Source organism: Panthera uncia (assembly GCF_023721935.1).
Source record: "Panthera uncia isolate 11264 chromosome A1 unlocalized genomic scaffold, Puncia_PCG_1.0 HiC_scaffold_17, whole genome shotgun sequence".
Classification (NCBI taxonomy): Eukaryota; Metazoa; Chordata; class Mammalia; order Carnivora; family Felidae; genus Panthera; species Panthera uncia.
The window spans coordinates 38,414,957-38,434,524 of record NW_026057577.1 but is presented as its reverse complement, the minus strand read 5'-3'; the positions used below and the strand labels follow the sequence as shown (position 1 = coordinate 38,434,524).

At 41.2% G+C, this 19,568-nt stretch overlaps 1 protein-coding gene across 11 annotated transcripts in view; it reads left to right on the top strand.

Moving 5' to 3' along the window:
* Positions 1-19,568, top strand: part of PPP2R2B (protein phosphatase 2 regulatory subunit Bbeta) — a 316,334-nt gene that overhangs the window by 43,323 nt on the left and 253,443 nt on the right. The window lies entirely within an intron of this gene.

Sequence of the window (19,568 nt, the reverse complement as noted above, 5' to 3'; positions counted from 1 at the left end):
GCTCCGCGAGACGAGCCCGGCGTTCAGCAGCAGGTGGACCCGGCGCCCACGGGAGTTAAAATGGCCCTCGGGGATTAGGCTTTTCAGGGTGGGGCTCCCGACTGGAAAAATGACCCCCTGAAGGCAGATAACCCCTCCCCCGAGATGTTTGCCGGAGTCTTGCGGGGGAGATGAGGAAGGGGCCCGGAAGGATCGTAGGTCTTCCCCTCCCTGAGCGGAATGATGTTGTGTCTCTCGGTGGCTGCAGGGAGGGCATGGTTTCATTTCCTGCCCGTCTCTCTCTCCGGCCGGGTTACCTGCTCAGACAATCAGAAGCCCAAAGGGCCTTTTGCAAAGGGGCGAGCCCCTCTCCCCTTGGAGGTGCATTAGCAAGAACTAAAAAGGTAGCTGGGGAGACCGCTTTCCAGCAGCGAGCGAACGAGTCCGACACGTGGGGCGAGCAATGCGATCAGTGGGGCCTTTAAAATCACCATTATGAATTCTGCAGCAGTAGTTTCTGCTGAATCAACAGCCAGCAGAAAGCAAGAGGGTTCAGTAAGCTGAGCTTTGCCAAGAGGTGAAATTGTCTCTCTCTCTCTCTCTCTCTCTCTCTCTCTCTCTCTCTCTCTTTCTCAGCGTGTTCTGACATTAGCAGGCAGGCACGGAAAGTCAGCAGGTGGAATCTCATTCTGCCTTTTGTGTGTGAATAGAGAGTAGAGGCATTTTTCCCCCCCAAATGCCCAAACTTTTACATCTTCGCTTTCATTTTCTACCTGTAGGCCCTTTCCTTAACCGCGCATAGGAAGTGTTGCATTATCACGTTGTAATATCCACGTGAGAAAACGTGTGTGAAAGGGCTTTAGGAAAATGTAGCAAGGTATGTTAATTTAAGATGATTCTTGTTATCCTTGGATACTAAATTTTCTATAATACTTAATCAGATCAATACTCCCAGGAAAAATGTGATGGGGATGGGGTAGGAAAGGAGTTCAAACTCTGAAAGAAATAAAGAGGCACACAATTTGGGGGCAAAGGTGGCATCTTCCATAAACATCTCTGTAAATTTTAGATTAAAAAGAATGCCCAGTGCTGTTGAAATATATTCTCCATTCATCATCATTATTGGAAAGCATCCAGCCTAATATGTCCATGGTGCTAGACAGATTAAGCAGACTTGTATGTGCTCTGGCGTTCAGGAGCTTAGAGATGGCTTTTAAGATGTTCAGCCTGTCCCTCCCCCATACAACCACCATACTCGCTGATTCTTGTTATTTGAAGGCTGACAAGGTGGCTGTAAGATGTTCTTTCTCAGTCTTAAGTGCTTTGTCACTGACTCATTTATCAGGTAGATTATGACTAGCTGTGTGTCTGAGCATGTTATCCAAGACAGAAGTTGGCCTTGGGTCTATTGGTTTTTTGGGGGGATGTTTCTTTCTGTTTGTGACAACAAAGAAAAAGGGCTGTCTTCGTATTTTCTTCTGTGTTGTATTATGCCTCTAAGTGCCGACACAGGAAACTTAGTGAGCTGGGAAGATGGGCAAATTGGGGCCATGTGTATAGGGCCATGATAGGAGTATCATCTTAGTGCTTTCAGGGCCCTAGGTATTACCTAATCTCTGTTCTTATTTTATGGTGTTTTTGGGAACTCTGATTCTGGTTAAAATATCTGGGTTCATATAGTCAAAACTGAGGCATGAGTTTATAGCAAAGAGCTCTCTCAAATGTTTCTACATCAATCTCTCAGGAAATTCTATCACACACACGTAACAATGAAAACTAAACAAAACCTTTATTTCACAGTAGACCTTCAGGTTTTTTGATCTTAGTGAGAGTCTGGTAAGAAAAAAAAAAAATGGAACTTGGAAAATGTAAATGGCAGAAGTTGGGTAGAGAGGGAAGTTCTCTTTTCCCAATAGATGTGGTCTTCATGTATTCATTTTAGGAACCATTCATGCAGTGGTGCTGGCCAGAGGGGGGATAGTCCATCCTTGTCTTCTGATGAATACCTTAGAAGTGCCAAGTACACCAGGAAAGATCACCAGATCAAAATAGTCTTTGCTCAAATCCTGTTAGTTGAGGGATTGCCCCCAAAGTTCCTTCCTCCTTTATTAACTTAAATCCACTGCCTCCATAATCTGACCTTAGTTTCTGGGTCCTTCTATGGACTTCGCTTTTCTTTTGTATTCTTTAATATTTTGGCATTTTCCTACCTAGCCAGATATGTCAGGGTTTGGTGGGTTTTTGTTTTTTTTCTTTTCCTCCAAAATCTCCTTCACATTTATCCCTGAATTTTTCTTTGCTTTGCTCAGATCATTCCACACTGCAGTATTCTATTTAAAGCTGAAAGGTTTTTGCTGTGTAGTTAGTGTGAAGGACTCTAAGCTCAATTTGCATTGTAAGTGGTAGCTGCGGGCAAGTTCCGCCAGCTAAGAGCAATGCAAATGCTAAAGGACACTTTTACCCAAGCTCTCCCCTCTTATTTTCTCTCTCTCTCCCTCCTCCCTCTCTGTCTCTCTCCCTCCCTCCCTCCCTTCCTTCCCTCCCTCCCCTCCCTCCCCTCCCTCCCTCCCCTCCCTCCCTCCCATGGGGAAGAAAAAAGATTGCATGATGTGTATTTATTAAAGATATTTCCTATGACTCTTTTATTCTGGGCATCAAAGTTACCACCCTCACCAATCTTCCTCTGTCTTTTTTCCCTTTTTAAAGTTAACATCTTTGAGCATCTTCTATTTTCAGTGCACTTGCTGAGCTTTTTAAATAGAGCATTTCAATAGCTCCAAGTCCTGCTAAGTAGATGCTATTAACATTTTCAAATAAGGAAACTGGGCAACTGAGGCCCACAGATGGTATTCATTTGTGAGGGTCACACAGATAAGCAGAAAGCTTGTCTTCAAACTCAAGACCTTTTTTAGGCATATGCGCCTCCATGAGGAAATTCTGCACTGCCTCATTTTCTTTCCTTCACCCATTAGCTCCTGTTATGAGAAGACCACAATGGTTTTATCGTTGTATGTAAATTGTGTTCCCATCTGGTGTAAAATTCTTGGCAAGGATCGTTTGAATGTGTGTATATGGGATTATATGTGAGGAAAAGTGGGGTTGGAATGACTACAAAAATAAAGTCAACACAGTGTTTTTACTGTTTTGTTTTGTTTTGTTTTGTTTTGTTTCAGATATGGAACTCTGGGTTTCCTAACCAAGGCTTCATCTCTCAAATCTCTCTGATCTATATGTGGATTTCTTTCTTTCTTTTCAGACTTGTTAGAACTGACTAAAACCCTTTCTTCATTAGGGCATTTTGAGAGTTATCTACATTAATTTTCGTACTCTGACACGGGGCCACAGATAGAATAAATATTTTTTTATAGGTGAGTTTACAGAAATGGCAATCTGGTGAGAAGAGGAAGTCAGAGAACACGTTTTAAAATTATTCTGTTCTCAGTTTCCTTAACTGTAAAATGGGAATAACAATAGAACCTATGCCATAGGAAAAAAATTTAATAAAGGGAAAGCACTAAATACCATTACCTCAAGCAAAGCTAGACCTCCTTAATGTTCTCAATACGTTATAGCTATATTTGCATAGCAAACACACTTTTTCCTTGGATTGTGTGTTGATTTGGGATGATCCTGAGGGTAATGGCTAGTGGAAATGGTAGAGAAGTCACTAAAACCCACCAGTCTCTTCTCAATTCAAGTGCCCCCCATGGATCTTGCCATTGAGTAATTTGTTTTAATGTACTTGCTGGTTGTATTCTGGCAGCTAGTAAGTTCCATCTTCTCTAAGAGGCCTTTCAAAACCTATATTGTTGACACATTGTAAAAGAAGAACAAATTTACTTATTTCATGTATTTTTTATTATTATGTATTATTATATAATTATTCATTAATTCTGCCTGTAATTTCTTCCACAAACATAGCTGACTGTCTGCACAGGTGATCCAGCATGGTCCAATACAGACATGATATTAGTCTGGTGCAGGAGGCAGACATTAAATATTTTTGCAAATAAATACATAGTTACCAATTGTGATAAGTGACAGAAAAAGCATAACATGCTTTGAGATCATATATAATGCAAGAAGGTGGATCTAATTTAGTTTGGGGGACTAGGGGAGGCTCCTCAGAGGAAGTTTTAAGTTGAGAACTAAAGAATAAGTCAGGCATTAACAAGAGCTAAAGACTGGAGTTAGAAGAGATAATAGGTACCAAGCCCAGAGATATGAAATAGTCTGACGGATTGAAAGACTAGAAGGCTGCCTGTGGCTAGAATATAGGGAACAAGAGGAAGCAGCAATGAAAACGAGACCAAAGCCTGCAGTTTACTTTGAATGCACCAAAACCAGGAAAGATCCATGCTAGGATAGAGGGATGGATGAATGGATAGGTATATGATATAGCAAGTATGAAATGTTAATGGTAAAATTGAGGTGGTCTGTCAATGGATAGCCACTGTAAATTTTTTTTCCAAGTTTGATGTCGGTTTGAAAATTTTCATAATAAAATGTTACAAAAGAGAGACTGGAGAGGTATTCAGAGACCAGATCACATTGAGCCTTGACCATAAGGAGTTTGGACTTTATCCAAAGATGGATCGAAAGCCATTAAAGGATTTTGATCAAGGGGGAAATATGATCAGGTTTGTTTTTTTCAAAGCTCCCTCTAGCTGCTATGCAGGGTGGGGTCAGAGGGCTGGGTAGGAAATGAATAGGAGTGAAAGAAATAATTGGGACGCCACAGCTGTACTCTAGGATAGTGGCAGCAGTAGAGATGGAGAGAATTAGATGACTTTGATACACTGTAGAAGAAGAATGGATAGGACTTACTTGGTGTGATTCGGTGGAGATAGAGAAGTAAATGGGGATGAGTGTCAAGGACAACTTTAGGACTTTGCCATGACAATGGACACATAATGGGCCTTTTTACTGACACTGGAAAAAAGACTTTGGTAATTGGTGTGAGACATTTAGCCTCAGAGTGATACTCTCAAGCCATTGGATATCTGGGTCTAAAGCTCAGAAGAAAGATGGGGACCATGTATAATTGGGATGTCTACAGCATATTGAAAGTATTTAAAACCATGTGAATAGATGTGATGCCTAGGAGAAGAGCACACCAGGGCAGAATTTGAGCCAACAAGGATGATTATCTTGTCTTGGTATAAATTGTAACAAAAAGGGCCTCACAAGGGAATGCCTTGGTGTAAACACCATTAACCACACACTGAAATTATTCAAATAACACTCTATGGTCATTTCTCAACAATGTGGTGGCATGAGAAGAGTCCAGTCTAGGGTGAGTTGAGTTTAGAGGGTCTCCAAACTTGAATGAGACCTGTGTGATCTCTGATATGTCATAGCTTTGGAGTAACCTCAGGCTAAAGGTGAGAAACTAATAGTCCCTGCTTCCTCCACCCCACCGCCATTTCACACATGATCAAGAGGGAAGCGAAGGTGAATAAAACGAGGAAGGTACATGAAAATGGCTTTTGATATGAAGGCACTAAAAATTAAAAGGAGGTGGTGTCCCATGATGGAAAGCTGCCTTGTAGTTCCTTAAGTTGCTTTGATATTTGTATGCAAATGCCAGATCAGAACAGTATTTCCAATGCATATGGATGAATGTTTGAGTTCTCTGCCATTCTCAGAAAAATCTGAAATGGAACGTGGAAAGAAGCTGCCTTATACTATTGTAAATGACCTTTCTGGGGATGGGAAATGTTCTGCTACCAAATATAATAACCAGACTGCATTGAAAATCACTAGCAAGTATTCATTATTAGCATCCAGGTCCCCAGGGGCAATCTCAAGCCCTTTATGAGGGCTGGTCAGAAACATGCCAATGAACCTGGGGTGAATAATATTAGGCCAGTCCTGTCAAAATATTGGTAAGGCTCAATGAAAAGAGCACAGCTGTAGACTGACATTCCTAGACTCTGGCATTTGCATTTACGAAGAAACTAAGAGTCTAATTTCAGCACTTAGCTGAGGGGAGAGAACTGAGGTTTCTCACGTGCTGTCCATTCCAGGCATTTTCCTAGGTGTTTTCTCATGTGTTGACTCATTTAATCTCTTTGAACAGCCATAAGAGAAGGGTTGCATTAGCCTCATTTTTCAGAATAAGGGATTTTGAGCTTTGGAGAACCCCAGAAACTTGTGTAAGTAAGGTCACATACTTGTAAGTGGTAGAACTAGATTGGCCGCCATGATTTCCTGGACTTGAGGCATGTACTCTTGGCCCACCCCTACTGCCTGTGGTCAGGATTTTAGGAAGGGAAATGAAGGTTATACTCTCTCTTTGGCATATATCCCCATGGTACATGTTCAGTGCTGCTAGATTGACTTGTCTCATCTTTTTCTAGAAGGGCAGTGCACATGTCTGGGTCTTCTCCATTATCCCACAGGGAGGAAGTTGAACTCCTCTACCTTGTGTCAGAGTCCTTAGCCGATCATCTCTTCTAGTTGTATTCTACTCTGTAAGGAAAGAAGGAAAATATTTATGGAACTGCGCAAATTGTGAGAATTAGCTGGGTTTTAATACCCTTCTCCATGTCCCTCACTCCTAGTGTAGGATGTTAATAATGCAGTTCCCAGGTTGTGCTGGGATAGCTCCACTGGGCCTTCTGGACACCCATTCTCCAGAACTGGTGGCAATTCCTATAGTTGGCTAAGGCAGGAAAAGGAATGGATAGAGGCAGCTGTTGATGGCAGTTGTCCTTTGCGTATAAATGTGGAGGTGTCTGAGGCCTTGTTTTTGGCCAGACAGGCTCACCTATGCTATTTGCCTCATCCTCCATTAGTCAGATTGCTTTCACCAAACTTGTTATCTTTACCACCAATTTGCCTTCTTTTGCCTTTCCAGCAGAACTCTAGAATTGGGCTGGAAATCAGAACAGACCAGATCTGGAGTGCTTGGATGGCTCAGTTGGTTGAGCATCCTACTCAGCTCAGGTCATGATCTTGTGGTTCATGGGTTCGAGCCCTGCATCAGACTCTGTACTGACAGCTCAGAGCCTGGAGCTTGCTTTGGATTCTATGTCTCCTTCTCCCACTTGCACTCTGTTTCTCTCTGTCTCTTTCTCTTTCTCTCACTCAAAAATAAAAGTAAAACATTCAAAAAATTAAAAAAAAAATAGAAAAGACCAAATCTGACATAACTATTGCATCGGAAGCAAATTGTTTTTACGAGATCTCTAGGAATTTTGTCTGGAATAATCCAGGAGCCCTTGAATTCTTCTGTTGCAAGTTCACTGTGGAAAGAGTGGGGAATGATGATGGTAGGATCTCCATGTGTGAAATCCACAGAAAACTAATTCGTATTCATGTTGGAGAAGGGGTCATGGTAACAGAAAGGGATAGGTGTGCAGAGGGGGAGTCAGACTCTCAGTTCTTTGCTTCAGAAGAAAGAGACCTGATTGCTTACAGCAAATGTAGAGAAATGAAGGGGCTTCTGTGGGCAAGGGGCAGAACAATGCATGGTATCTAAGGGTCCGGAGGAACCTCAGAGGGCAGGATTTTAAGCCCAGAAAGGAGAGTCTTCTAGAAGGTATGTGCCAAAGAATACCTTACCTGTGCTAAGCTTGATGCTGGGGGACTGGCAGCCGCCTCCTGCATATGCATTTCTGATTGCACTGCTGTGAATCCATTCAGTAATGGGCCTGAAGTCATCACAGAATGGCAGGCCACCTCCTCCACTTAATGTAGGGGCTCATCTCTGGGACCCTCAGCAGACACATAAAGATGTGGAGGGTGGACAAGCTCTAAACAGTTCTCATGGAGACTATATCGGCAGCAAGATGCTGAGCCCTCGTAGGTGGTCTGAAAGACAAAACTTGGATCCTTAAGTACAAAATATTAACAGGAGGTGTTGTACCGAAGAGGAGAGCTATATAAGAAATTTGAGGAGAGTAACATTGCTCCTTTAAGTTTGCGGAAGTCAAGCTGGGGCCAGAGACACCCACGTTAGGAGGTCGGTTGGTTCACAACACTGGTGTTCTTGTCATTGACATTCTCTTCTGTGTCTTTATATTAATCAGGCAAATAATACATACGTGCCTTCTTATTTGAAAGGATTCCAGCATTACAGAAGTAGACAAAGCAGGGACACCTGGCTGGCTTAGTGAGTAGAACATGTGACTCTTGATCTTGGGGAGCTGTAGGTTTGAGCCCCATGTTGAGTGTAGAGATTACCTAAAAAAATTTTTTTAAATCTTTAAGGGGTTCCGGGGTGTCTCAGTTGGTTAAGTGTCTGACTCTTGGTTTCGGCTCAGGTCACAATCTGGCGGTCTGTGAGTTCAAGCCCAGTGTCAGGCTTTGTGCCGACAGCTCAGAGCCTGGAGCCTGCTTTGGATTCTGTGTCTCCCTCTCTCTCTCCACCCCTCCCCTGCTCATGTGCTCACTCTCTCTCTCTCTCTCTCTCTCTCTTGCTCTCGCTCTCACTCTCAAAAATAAATAAACATTAAAAAAGTTTAAACTTAAAACAGATATATTTTTTTAAAAAGGCAGTAGACAAAGCACAGCATGAATCACCCTCTATCCCCACACTCGTTCCACTTCCCTGCCCAGAGTTAGCACTGTGAATAGTCAAGAATGGCCCCCTTTGTATGTATTTTCATACATTTAAATATACATATGCACATGTACACTGGGAGAGGGGTTGTTTGTTTGCATAACTGAATGCATACTGCTTGTTCTGTTTACACTTTGTTTATTCTCCCACTCAGAGATGTATCTGAAAGATCTTTCCATGTCAGGACAGCTACACTGGACTTGTTCTTTTTAATGGCTACATAGTGCCCTGTGGTATGACTGTATCATAGTTGATTTAGTAGTTCCCTTGTGGAAGGATGGAAAGTTATTTTTACTCTTTATATTACATACTATGCTGTGGTGACTCTCGATCTGTCTATATACTGTTTGTGTTCAAAGGTTCTCTTTGAATCTTCCTGACTTTACCATCTTTTTTTAAAATTTTATTTTTTTAAATTTATATCCAAATTAGTTAGCATATAATGACTTTACCATCTTGAAAGCCAAAATGTTGGTTCCTATTCCTCAGCAAAGAATAAGCAAAGAAGGAATCTCTGGCCCTTCACTTCTTCTCTAGTAAACCTTGGATAAGCCATGTAACCTTAGCTGTCCTATCTACTAACATGTGCACAGCACTGTATATTCTATAACGATTTTGAATTTGAGTGTTAATAAAGAATAAGGTTGATTGGTGGCAGTTGTGGATGGCTTACTATGTGCCAGGAACAAACTTGAAGTTTTATAGTGTTTTTCTTGTTTAGTACTCACAAGTCTATAGGTTGATACTGTCCTTAGACCCCTTTAAGTAAAAAGCTGAAGCAGAATGAGATTATTACTTGTCCAAGGTCACCCTCTAGTAAGTGGCAGAACAGAAGTCACTTCTGGGTCCATCATTGTGGTGTCTGGATACACCTGTTTATATTTTTTTAATGGTTATTGCTTTCTTTTGAGAGAGTGTGAGCCAAGGAGAGAGAGGGAGAGAGAGAATCCCAAGCAGCTCCATGCTCAGTGTGGAGCCCAAGGCAGGGCTTGATATCACAACTATGAGATCTTGACCTGAGCCAAGATCAAGAGTCGGACACTCAACCAATTGAGCCACCCATGCACCCCTGGACACACCTGTTTAAAACAGAAGTCATGATGTTGACACAGGGAAAAGATCATTCATTCTTCTAAAAAAGTACTATTTTGAATCAGTACCAATACACAGGGTCCAATTATTATCAAGATTTTGAAAATAAACAGAGGGAACATTAGAAGCATCTTATGCAGTGATGTAGAATGCACATCAGAAGACCTGGGTGTTATTCCCGGTCCTGCTGTCATAATTAGTTACTTATACTCTGTGGGCTTCCGTTTCCTAATCTCCTGAAGTGAGGCTGAAAATGGGGGAGGGGTGGCATGCTCCCCATAGATTTTTGTGGCTCTAAGTTTCTGTGATGCACTTTGTATTGACCCACGGTGTCATTTAGATCTCTTGGGTCTGTTGAGACATTGTGCTCAACAGTGTGGGGGACACAGGCTTAGGCTTTAAATGGCCCTGAAACTCCAGGCTTGGCTGTAGGAACTGATGGGTCAGATCATCCTTCTGGCAAGAAGTCTCTGGTGCAGCCAAGAGGTGGAGCCAGAAAGGGAAGCATGTCTTTGCCAAAAGCTGCTGCAGATGGAAGAGCCAGTCTGTCTGGGCAGCCCATGACTTTGAGAGGAGCCATTTGGCAACGTTGTTGGCAGGAGCTGCCTTGCAGCGTGAATGCTGGAGACTGTCCTGGGCTGGAGTGAATCAGGGATGCAGCAAAGGTGGCTGGTGGAACAAATAACCATCTGGTGATCAGGGCACTGCTCATCTTGCTGCACTGACAGAGAAGAGCGAGTGCCAATTGGTGAGGCTGGGCTCTCGGTGACATGATCTGACAGGCACAATAAAATGGCTCCCCTGCTGTTGTACACCCCACGGAGGGGGTTAGGAATCCCATGTGAACCTGTTCTTTCAGAAATCAGGAAGGCTCCAATCTCTTTGACTGTCATAGGAAAGGAAAGTCATCATGTCAAACAAAGTTGACTTTCTGTATTTATCACCAGCTGCTATGGCTGGTTGTGCTGGTGAATATGGTGAAATAAAAGTTCTTGTTGTCAAGCTTCGTTCCATCTATTTGGCAGGGGATACTCTGTCCTTCTCAAAGCTTCGGCGTCTGTGCTGCGTTTGCCTCTCAGTTACACCAGGTGGCTGAGGGGGTAGAATCAGACCCCACGTGGCTCTGGAATCACCTCCAGCAGTATTGATTCTGTGGCCTTGGACGGGTCACTCTGTCTCTGATGATTTCTTTTACTTACAAAATATGGCAGTGGTTGAAGCAACTTGCCCCTTGCTAGCATGCTATTATTTATATGCGAGAATTAAATACAAAAGAATCCCTCTCTTACTCCATGTACTTGGGACCAATGGTTGATGATCAATTGGAAGAACTAAGGCAGAAAAAAAAATTTTTTAATGCTATTTTAAATTGCATTGCCTAATTTTGATAAAGAGTCTATTGAAGAATCAAGACTTCATCTTTGAATATGAGTCTGTTGACTGAGGCTTATATTTTTCTTAAACCACACCCAAAATTGCAAAGACCCTGTCTGAGTTTGGTTTCCTTGAGGCTGAATGACGGTATACACCTGAGAAGCAATCTTAGCACAGATCCTTCTAGATTTTTATGATTGTCCCCCATCTCTTCTGTCTACCATATTTAATTTGACAATTCTGTCACTTTTTGAAAGCATCCGACTTAGTTTTCATACGAAATAATCCTTTTCTTCCTTTCCACACCGTTCCTTCCATCACCTTCCATGATATTTGATTAAATAACAACTGTAACTGACATCAAGAGATATGGGAACAAACAGAACTGGCTTGGAGTAAACATGTATCTCAGCCAGAGGAAACAGGAGTATGCCTGTGTCCCAGGGATTAGCCTGCTAAGTTAGCTGTGTGTGTAGTGCATGTGAGTATAGAGTATAGAGGCCCGTTTTAGAGAGTCAGCTGAAGGCCTTTTTCATCCAGTCTGTTAAAAGGGCCTCTGTTTTAATTATGGTGAGGAGGAAGAGCCACCATGGACTGAGTGCTTCCAGTATACCAAGAATTGAGTTAAGTATGCTATGTATGTTCTACATGATGTACTACATATTATGCATGTATGTATATATTGTGCACTATATTGATGTGTATATATATATATATATATATATATATATATGATACAGATACGTGCATATGTGTGTGTGTCTGGATCATTTAATCCTCAGAGAAAACCTCAGAAGTATGTACAATTAAAGCTTAATTGAGTGAGACTTTAGGTCCTTTTCACCATTTCCCAATCCCCATTTCCCAGTGCAGAGCCTGGCAAATATCACTTCTTAGATGATTACTAAGGAAATACAGGGATAGGCTCCTATTCCACTGACAGTGAAACTGGGGCTTAGAATATTTGTGTGATCTCCCCAGGGTCAGTTGGCAAACTCAGGATTTAAAATGGTGGTGTGTCTGACACAAAAATGTACGTTCTTAAGAACAAATACAGAGATATTACAATAACCTTTTTTTACAAAACTCTCAGACATATGCTTTAGGTTAGAATAAACATCTAATAGGATAGTAATTTGGTATCATTTCCACTTTGCACAAGTATATAGATATTCTAGAACAGAAGTTGATAAACTTTCCTATAAAGAGCCAGTTAACAAACACTTTAGGTTTTGCCAACCATACAGTCTATGTCCCAGCTACTCAGCTCTGCCATTGCTGCTTATGGACATGGCTTTATTGTAGCGAAACTTGATTTACAAATTCAGGTGGTAGCCCATGCCTGGTAGTTTGCTGACCGCCCATTCTAAAGACAAAATTTGGAACCCATGAGAAATTAAAAAAACGTTGGTCTTCCAAGTCATTGGTGGCAGTAAGTGCTAGACAGAAGCTTTCCTGAATAGGAATGGCTTATGGTCAAAGCGGGGACTTGGTGGGATTCTGACAGGTGATGAGGAATGGCAAAGGCTGTCCTCATGGAGAAGGAGGTCTTGCATGACATTAGGCAAAAGTACGTGAGGAAAATGGCATGTTGTTTGAGGACATGAGCTAGAAGCTAGACACATAACAGACTGTTTAATAGCCCATTAGGAACCCTGCACATAACCACACCTCTTTTAGTGGTGTCCCACAGAGTTCATGCCGTAGTCATTTAAAAAAAATATTTATTATTGGTGCACCTGGGTGGCTGGTCAGTTAAGCATCTGACTTAAGCTCAGGTCATGACCTTGCGGTTCTTGAGTTCAATCCCCACTTCTGGCTCTGTCCTGACAGCTCAGAGCCTGGAGCCTGCTTCAGATTCTGTGTCTCCCTCTATCTGCCCTTCCCCCACTCATGCTCTGTCCCTCTTTCAAAAATAAACATTAGGGGCGCCTGGGTGGCTCAGTCAGTTGAGCGTCCGACTTCAGCTCAGGTCACGATCTCACGGTTCGGGAGTTCGAGCCCCGCGTCAGGCTCTGGGCTGATGGCTCAGAGCCTGGAGCCTGCTTCCGATTCTGTGTCTTCCTCTCTCTCTGCCCCTCCCCCATTCATGCTCTGTCTCTCTCTGTCTCAAAAATAAACATTAAAAATAAATAAATAAATAAATAAATAAACATTAAAAAATAAAAATATTATATACTAGGTACCATGCTAAAAATAGGAAAACAATAAAAAAACAAAGACCCTACCCTCATAGAACTTACATTCTGTTGGGGAGATATCCATGAAATAAACACAAATATAAGAATATGAATATAAATCTTATTAAATACTATGTAGAAAAAGTAAAAAGGCTGTGGGAACAAAATATATGCTCACTGATGAAAACATGAACTGTAAGGAAAAGTGTAATAAAGAAAACCGAATTTACCTCTAGCCCCAAACATAATCATTACAAATATTTTCATTGTATTCTCTTCCAGGCTGTGTGTGTGTGTGTGTGTGTGTGTGTGTGTGTGTGTGTGTGTCAAAGAAAAGAGAAAGGGATGGATTAATACTGGAATTATATGTAAAATGGTATCCTATCTGTTGTTTTGTTTTGGTTCCAAATAATACTGTGAGCATTCTTCCATAACATCTTATAGTTGAAACAGAATTCTGCCATTCACCTAATGCTTGAAGTGTAGATTATTTCCAATATTTTGCTGTAATAATTGTGTGATAAATAATTGCATGAATCGAAATCATCCCTAGTTATTTTCTTAGGGCAAGTTTCTAGAGTCCAGATTGCTGGGTTAAATGGTACACATAAATAAGTTTCTTGATAGGAACAATTAGGTTTCTAGATAGTATTAATAAAATGCTTTCTACAAAACTTGACCAAGGAAGACCTTTGCAGTTGCTGTGGCCCCTCGCACCATGTTTTGGTCTATATTTTGCCTCTGCCTCACATTGTCACAGTTTTCCAGAGGGAATTTGTGCAGGTGAAGATTAGAAAAAAATGGATAAAGATAGAACCATTGAACTTTAATTTTCTCCTTTGCCCTTGTCCTTCCCCAAAGCCCAAGTACTTTTACCCATTCTGAGAAGGGAGGCAATCTCAATTCTCAGCCACTACCATTAAATACATGGGTGAGTAGCTTGTTCCCTGGGATTTAGTTGCCCACCTATATTAACTAAAATGACATTCATGGTTCCAGGGCATCAGTTGTAGATAAGTATATGGAACCTGGTGACCCAGAAATGTTAATTTTCCTCAAACTGATAAGTAGGTGACTTCAAAGAAAGAGTGACCTACTATGACAACTAGCATGGTTGTTTAATGAGCTGGCCTCTCCTGGGGTTCAAATTTGTCATTTCTGAAAGCTGTGCTACCTTTTTACCCTGTTAATACCGTGTGTGGTTGAGTGCAACTTGAACTCAGATAAATATGAAGAAACTAAACTTTATCATTGGCTTAAGACTTGCAGACATCTCTAGTTTTCCTCCAAAAGTTCGGTGCATGATTTCATGGAATTGAAAAGTATAAATCTTAGAAACTACCAGTGGGATTTGATTTTTAGTGAGTGATTTTAGTCCCTTGTCAAAATATATGGGCTGTCTGCATTTCAGCAGTCACTGGAGATTATAGGTAGGAGTTGATTTGAGGTCTCAATCCATTTTGTTTGGAATTTGGGCATTTTTCTCCCTGTGAAGTATCTTGAGGTAGCGAACTGAGAATATTAAGTTCTTTGGAACGTTTTTTTTAATTTAAAATTTTTACAAAGTTTAAAGGATATATGGCTGGGTGGGTGGATGGATGGTCACTTAAATGGATAAAGATTTGTGATAGTCAATAGGGTATCCAGTTGCTTCCTCAGAGGACTAAGTATTCAAGCATCTTCTAGAAACATGAAGTTTCAATAATAATTTGGGATTGTAATATTAAAGTCTACCTCTCCTCTCCTTTCTCTTCTGCCTGGGAAGCTAGGGCAGGTGGGATGGGGTGAGAGAGTGAGTATTGATTAGGGCAACACAGATCCATGTGAGGATGCTTCCAGGAATTCATCACTGGCACTAATTAAAAAAAAAAAAAAAGAAAAAGAAAAAGAAATAGGACGGGGGTGGGAGGGAAATGGAGAAGAGCTGCCCTGAAACCCTGAGCCAACAGAAAAGACTGGGACAGTTCAGTGCTTCCGGCTGACATCTCTTACAGTGACCAATATCTAATCCCATCCTAGTTCTGTAGGATTAGCTGGATGAAACTAACATACTATGCTTTGAAAATCAGAGCTCTCTGGTCACTTGATAGGATGTAGGGGGAAGATTTTTGGTGCAGTGCCATGTGTGAATGAGGTGTATTTCCCTATAGGTTCTGTGACCCCTTTCAGGGTCACAGATCAAAGACTTGCTGAGGTCTCCCCAGGACCTAAAGAACTCTGTGCACTGTGGTGAAAAAAAACCCAAAAGCAGTCTGATTATCATACTGTGCTTCTGCTGCCAGCATGCTTACTCAGTCCCTAAGCTTCCTCAGCACAATTTGAGATGGAAATTTTCTGATCAGAATTTTTCCTATAAGTCTTAGAAACTTGGATTTAAGCCCGTTATGTGGGCTAGGTTTTTTCTTTTTCCAGTTATTTGACAAGCAGGTTGCTTTTGAATCACTCATTTGGACAGCCTTGATCTAGACATTGGTACGTGCTGAAAAGGCAAAACACTATTTTCCTACTTGTGCTTGGCCCTTTAAGAAGATTGGGCCATTGACCATTTTCTCCTGTGCTGTAAACCTTACTGTTTCCTGCCTGTTCCCTCATCTCCCAGCTTGCCTCCTAACTGATGTCCAAACCAACCATACGGGCTTGTGCTGCATCCTCAGTGCCCCCAGGCCATCCCTGCTCCCTGCTTCTGTATGCACCATTTCCCTTTTACTGGGACCTACATGGCCTGCTTTGAATCTTCATTTTCCTATGAATTTCTTTCTCAATTCCTTGAGTTTTTTAATCATAACAACAGTTCTGTGATATGTAGGTATTATCCCCATTTCATGAATGTGGACACCAAAATCCAAGTTCAGGTAGCCCGCCAGAAAGAAGGGGGCCTGCACATTTTCTCTCCAGCTAGAAAGAAACTCCTGGAAGACATTCCTCACACCTTTACTTCCTTAGTTTATTCTATAGAGAACAGTGCAGTGATTTGCACACAGGTGCTTAGTAAGTGGTTTTGAACTTGATTTGAGTAGGAGAATAGATTGGTAATATCTCTGTAGTTAGGACAGCAGCCAGGTACATATTCTTTACTCAGGAGCTTAAACTTACAGCTCTATCCAGACATGTTCAAGCTAGATTCTCCTACCCCCAACTGGAATTTAAAGATGTGCTATATTGCAGCCACTTGGAAATTATACCAGCTAATTAAGAGCATAGCCTATTCTTTCACTCATTTGTTTGTTTATGTGTTTGTTTTTTTATTTTACTCTTTAACCCTTCAGGCATTGATTGAGCAAATGAAACCTCATTCATGCTATCCAAGTTGGTATATGATGATATAACTATGAAAAAATATATAAAAGTTTATTAACATTGGGTTATAAGGGGAGGAGAGAAAAAATAAATACATAAATACATAAATAGGACTATTACAAAGTTGAAGGTAGCCACATCCATGATAAGAGGAGCATGTATAATATGATTCCTTTTCCATAAACTTCTGTGCGTGTACATAAAGAATTCCATGGAAAGAATGGCTAGTAGATTATTAATAATGGTTATCTCAGGCTGATGAAATCTTAATTCTTAATATTTATATTTTCTAATGTATGACAGTTTCAATATATACAAACATTGTTTACACAATAGAAACAATAAAGCTGTCATTATGGTGAAAAACAATTCATAGAGTATCTATTGGGTGCAAAGAACAAGACTGTGGGTATCAGTGTAATAAATACCTACCTGAGTTCTTCCTTTTACTTTGAAGTCAAATTAATAATTCTTCAGTTGAAAATCACTGTGAACCCTGGAAGAGTAGTGATAAGTGAAGACTAGTAACAGTCAAATTCTGTAATAAGAATTCCATTCAAGTTCTCTTACCTATAGGTCTGTGTGAAAGGGCTTTGGCAATGGAATTGGTCCTTAGGTTCAGAGCCACTGTGGTCTTGTGGTCCTGTGTCTAGGTTGAAATAGTAAAGGTAAGATGATCTCTCTGACCTCAGCCAATCGTTTCATAACGGGGCTAGGAAAGGCTCTGGATGAGTCCGTGAAAATCTGCTGCAGTTATGGAAAAGCCATCTTAGAAAAAATGTCCTAGAGCCTGCAGGTCAGAGCCAGCCCCTCTGCACATGAAAGATCTTGCAATCTGTGTTTATTGACACAGAAATTGGTTTTAATTATCCTGAAGGAATTCCTGGCATGTTTTTCCAAAGGCAGTCTTTAAATGCTTAATCAGTGGATTTCTGATGACCAGACCCTACTGGAGAGGTCTGCATATGGCGGCAGTTGGTCAAGTGTAGTATATTCTAGTGTGGCTGCTAGTGATGGATTATAGGTATGTTTTGTCAGAGAAATGTAGGCCTGAAAATCCCAACATCCACCCATGAAATGATGCTGGCTTTGGAAAGTATGGTATGTTTTATGTCTGAGAAGCCTCGGTTTCCTTCCCAGCCATTGATATGGTCTAAGCAACCTCCATAACCTCCGTTTTTGGTGTCCTGAAAGTAAATTGCTCTAGAGCCGGAGTTTAGGCAATCAATCAGTCAGCTTCACAGCCCCACAACTAGTGACTTGAAAGGAGGAACATGCCTTCCCAAGTATGGATCCAAGGAAAATATACATTCCTAATCTTTGCTTTGGCTTTACCCATTTGTGTTGACCTACAAAATATTTTAAGAAAAGAACTGTAAAAGGAAACGGAGCATGATGGTGTCACATCACAAAGCCATTTTAATCTTTCTGATACCTTGAGGGGAAACCAGGGTCCAAGATAAACATAAAAGCACCAAAGGAATTGTTTCCTTTTCACCTCTTTGCTCTTGCATCTCTAGGTTGAATCCTCACACTAAGAGTATAAAAATAGTCTATAGTGTTGCATACTATCTTTGATTCATGTCTCCACGTGTAACTCCAGATGGAATCTCCTTTTTTTCTCCTTGCTTAAAAATGTCCTTCACACTATCCCCTTTCACTGCTGTTTCAACTAATATACATAGAGGCCAAATTCTACTCTCTCATGTAGACATGCAAAAGAGATTAAGTCAGCACCTTGAAATTGGAATAGGAACCCAAAGGCATCTTTGGCAAGATACATTGAGCCTCCCTTTGAGCTGCTGAGAGTGTCTCTGTCCTGTGTGTAGTGACATAATGGTTTGGTGGTGATCCTTTTTGCTTGCACAGGAAGGTTTCTCAGGCTATTTCATGCTGACCTTCACTGATCTGGAGATTTGCCAAGCTTATAGGGAAGTAAGGCCAATGGAAACGAGTCCCTCTTAACCATCACAACAACTGAGCAAACAGTTCCACAGATGTCCTTGGTACAGCTGATGACTATCATGTTTAAACAGTCCCTCTTCCTCTTGTCTTTTAATTTAGTGTGTAAGCTAACTTGGGTTAGCCAGGTTGATAGGTTAGTGGCCAAATTTTAGCCAAGGAAAGAGTTGCATAAAATAGTAATGCCATCTTACACCTGTGAAGGGGCTTTGTATTTCTACAAAAGGATTTTCACAGCTCTTGTTCACTCTGCACAGAAAAATTGGAGAATGAGTTTATTTCTCATTTCCTCAGTACAAAAACTGAAATTTAGTGGAATTAACTTGCCCATGATCACATACCTGGTGTGTGGTGGAGACAAAATGGAAGTGCAGAGACTCTGATCCCTGAAACAGAGCTTTTCCCATGATGTTACAACACTAAATCAACTTCCACTGAACTCCCAACTGGATGAAATTTTGCATTCTTGGGAAAAAGTGTTCATTGTTGCTGATTATCTCTGCAAGATGTTGGCCACCTACATCCTTAGCACAAGGTTATTTGGGGGAGCAACTTGGTATGTCATTGGGTGTGGGGTTTGTCTCATTTCCTTTTTTTTAAAAAGTTTTTGTTTTTTTATTTTGAGAGAATGAGTGGGGGAAAGGCAGAGAGAGAAGGAGACAGAAAATCCCATGCAGGCTCCACACTATCAGTGCAGAGCCCAATGCGGGGGGAGAACCCATGAACTGTGAGATCATGATCTGAGCTGAAATCAAGAGTTGGACCCTTAACAAACTGAGCCACTCAGGCACCCTGGGTATGTCTCATTTCTAAGGTCATTCATTGTTACTATTCCAAATGGAAGGGTGTTGAGGCCACTCTCTTCCTTGGAAGCCCCAGAGAGCTGGAGTTTGTGTGTCTAAAGATGTGGAGAAGGCAGTAGACTTAATTTTGTTTCAATACTGCATACTACACCCAAATATATAACTCTTGAATATCTGCCATTTAGAGCAAGTGAGAAAATAGATAAGAAAGAATGGATGAATTATCACTGACACCATTCTTATCCCTGGAAACATAAGGGTAGTGAAGCTCCATTTACAGAGTGATTTTTTACATGCTTATGTGTACTTCTT